Source organism: Meles meles, chromosome 8 (assembly GCF_922984935.1).
Source record: "Meles meles chromosome 8, mMelMel3.1 paternal haplotype, whole genome shotgun sequence".
NCBI lineage: Eukaryota > Metazoa > Chordata > Mammalia > Carnivora > Mustelidae > Meles > Meles meles.
This window is the reverse complement of record NC_060073.1, coordinates 50952344-50956421: the sequence shown is the minus strand read 5'-3', so window position 1 is coordinate 50956421 and position 4078 is coordinate 50952344.

Below are 4078 nucleotides of genomic sequence, written 5' to 3'. Positions count from 1 at the left end.
GTAAAAGGAGGGGAGAGATGTTGTTGGCAAGTTGGTCTTTTGGAAGGTGGGAAGGCATGGGACGGAGGGGCTGTGGATGGAATTGCTTGTCAGTGAAGTAGAAGCTGAGTCCAGGCCACCACACCCGGGGACGCAGAGTAATCTTTGGTGGCCAGCCAGGGAGCCTGGGTTATGCTGTGTATCAGGGCTCATCAAGCTTGAACGGGCTCACTAATCACCTGGGGACTCGGATCCAGGAGGTCTGGAGTGAGATGGAATATTTTGCGACCCTCACAGGCTCCCAGACGACACTAGTCCAACAACTACCGTGTGAAGAGCCAGGTCATCCGTCATGACGAGCGTGCCCTTGCTGGGGGAGCACCCACCGTGGTTTCATGGGGGCTGTGGTGTGGAGAGACAGGGAAGGGAGTGGAAAGAGTCGGAGAAGGCTCAGGGAAACAGGAGAAGGGAGGAAGTCACGACTTGGAAGAGCAGGGGCATGAGCACACCAGGCAGGAGTAATCCGATGCTGTTACCTTCTAAGGGTCTGGGTCCTTGGGAGAAAAGAGGACAGAAGTGACTGAAAGTGCTGGTGGGAAGCAAGACAGCCAGTGGCATGAGAAGGAAGACAGCAGGGGGAAGTGATCAGCTCAAGGAACAGCCTGGTTGGGACGCCTGGGTGGCTCAGTTGGTTAAGCCGCTGCCTTCGGCTCAGGTCATGATTCCAGGGTCCTCCGATCGAGTCCCACATCGGGCTCCTTGCTCAGCGGGAGCCTGCTTCTCTCTCTGCCTCTGCCTGCCTCTCTGCCTGCTTGTGTTCTCCCCCTGCCCCCGCTGCCCTGACAAATAAATTAAATAAAATCTTAAAAAAAACAAAAAAAAAGGAACAGCCTGGTTTCCTTCAGAGCAAGAAGATGGCAGTAATGTTCAGAGAGAGAGTGAGGACCTGGAGACATTTGCTGGTGCTGGACTGTGGGACCCAGAGGGTATGAAGGGGGAGGGGGTGTTGGAACGGGGACAGATTAGCATATATACAGAAAAGTTTGGGGGTAAGGGTTCAGGGTGGAGGGCCTGGAGCTGGGGTGGGAGGGAGCCCGGATGGGAAGGAAGGTGGCCGGTTTAGGTGGCGGCGTAGAACAGGACTGTGGCCTCTGGGCAGCTCCAGGCAAGGGTCCTTAGAGGGAGGGGCTAGGGAGGGGAAGGGCATAAGAACTACAGGATCTCATCACTCCTGGACCCGGAGGCTGGGGTGCCTCTTCCCAAGAGCTCGTTGCACTGTGACACTGGGCAGGAGGTGTGTGGCTGTGACCTTGTCTCTGTGGCATGGTGCTACTGATGTTGAGTTTTATTGCAGTGTGCTTAGGCAATGCGGCGTCCACACTGCCTGTAGCAGGATTCCCTGCTTGGCATTTCCAAAGATAAAGCGAAAACTGTGTTTTGAGTCCCAAATACTACATATGCCCAGATATAAGATACCCTGAATTACAGTGTGACCCCATTCCCACTTTCAAGGTTCTCTCCCTGCTCAAAAGGGTTTTTTTTTTTTTTTTTTTTTAAAGGTTTTATTTATTTGAGAGAGTGCCTGTCCGGGGTGGGGGGGGGGTGGGTGGGAGGGGCAGGGAGTAGAGAGAAAGGGAGGAGGAGAAAATCAACTCCCCCACTGAGCGGGAAGCCTGATGCAGGGATCTTACAACCCCTAAGACCTGACCTGAGCCAAAACCAAGAGTCAGACGCTTACGACTGCGACACCCAGGCGCCCCTGCTCAAAAGGTTTTTGATTAACCTAAGTTTATAGACTTCTGGGATATAGGTGAAATAGTTCAGTGTCTATTAATATTTATGTATTACACACATATTTAAAACCACATTAGTGTGTCTGGGTGGCTCAGTGGGTTAAAGCCTCTCTGCCTTGGTCTCGGGTCATGATCCCAGGGTCCTTGGATCGAGCCCCGCATCGGGCTCTCTGCTCAGTGGGGAGCCTGCTTCCTCCAGCCCCCTCTCTCTCTGCCTGCCTCTCTGCATACTTGTAATCTCTGTCAAATAAATAAATAAAAATCTTAAAAAAAAGTAAAACCACATTAAAACAAAACATTGATTAAGAACTAGTGCTTTTCGGGGGGCCTGGGTGGCTCAGTCAGTTAAGCATCTGCCTTCAGCTCAGGTCATGATCCCGGGGTCCTGGGATCACGCTCCATGTCCAGGCTCTCTGCTCAGTGAGGAGCCTGCTTCTCCCACTGCCTCTGCTGCTCTCCCTGCTTAAGCTCTCTCTTTCTGTGAAACAAAATCTTAAATAAAAATAAAAATAAAAAGAGCTAGTGCTCTTCTCCATTCACCCTTCATAAAATAATTTTACTCAAACTCATCACAAAATGTTTCACAGGGTCTTGGTCTCCAGCTGTGTCCCAAACCCCTTCCAATGTGGCTTTCTTTCCCTTCTATGGCATATGGTTTGTGATCCAAGCATGAGAATCTATGTTTGGCTGGAAATGTACCCCACACGGTCACTTACATCACATTAAGACTTTTGGTCTTTGTATTTGTCTAGTAGGTGTGTTCTGTGATGATATAGCATACTGATTTTTATTTATTTATCTTTAAAGATTTTATTTGTTTACTCGAGAGAGAGAGAGAGAGAGAGAGATAGCAAGAGGGGGTACTGGTGGCTGAAGGAGAGGGAGAAGCAGGCTCCTTGCTGAGCAGGGAGCTGGCTGTGGGACTAACTCTTTAGATGGTGTGATCAGGCCCCCAGGAATAACAATTAAAACTGTGTTAAATTTCCCTGTGCTTTTTCGGTTTGGTTTTGTTTTCTTCAATGAGCCCAAAGAGGGGAATCTCCATCCATGTTAAAAACGAGCATTGGCAGGACCATTTGGGGTTCGTGTATCCTCCCCAAACAGTATATCCTTGTGCACAAACTGAGAGGGTCTGGCGTCACTGGAAATACATGGTTAGCGGTAAAATGCCAGGCCCGCCCTCTCTTGGGGCTAATCTGGGGATGGAAAACTGCAGGGCTGTCATCTTTTACTTTCCCCACCTTTGGAAATCAGCGCCAGCTTTGACCATGTCTGATGGAAGACATAGGAGCTTTAGGTTAATCTTCCAATGACCAACTATGTGACTTTGGATCATGGCTTTGTTTGAATGGTGGCTTCGAGTCCCTTAGCCCTGATTTCCTGCTGACTAAATCGGGGTAAGAAAATCTGCACCCCAGGACTGCTCTGAGACTCCAATAATGTATGCTGTGAGCCAGGCACTTGGGCTCCCCAAAGTTAGCCTTTTTCTTACTGATTGACTTTCTATTGTGAGTACGGCAAATATTTTCCTTTGTCCTTTGTTTTGGGAAAAGCAGGTTAATTAGACAAATCCATCAATACTTTCCTTTGTGGTTTCTGGATTATTTTTCTTTTCCATGCAGAGGTGGATTTTCCATGAAGTTGAAGAAGCTTATGCTTCAGGGTCCCCCATCTCTTCTGGCCCTGAACCTAATTCTGTATTTGTAGTTTTGTATTCTTTTCCCGAAAAGGGGCCCTCACATGATTTAAACTTCAGACCCCACAGAATCTGGAATTGCCACCGATATCCTACTTAGATGATCACCTTGCCCCAAATTAAGAAAACCTTTGATATGATTATATCTTTTCACTTATTTTTATTTTCTAAATTTTCAGTGCTAAAATGGATTATCATGATGTTCAGTCATTTTCTTCAGAGTTGATTTTTCTCAGATTTAAATAGAGCTGCACTGTTCATTCATTTGTTCATCCAAGTGTCTCCCTCCCCTTCTGTACCCAGCTGAGCAGTGAGGCAGGTTCTGGGGAAGGGACCGGAAGTGGGGACCAGAAGGCATCATGGTGGAGGCCATGGGGCTGCTGCTAGAGCAGGTGTAGCACGTTAGTTGCTAAGGGCTGAAACCGAGTGCCGTGAAACTACAGAAATGTACTCTCTCCTAGTTCTGGAGTCTAGGAGTCTGAAATCTCGATGTTGGCCGGACACCTGAAGGCTATAGGGGAGAATGTGTTCCAGGCTGTTCTCCAAGCCTGTTGCTGGTGGTCCTTGGCTTCCCTTGGCTTCTGTAGAGATGTCACTCCAATGTCCACCT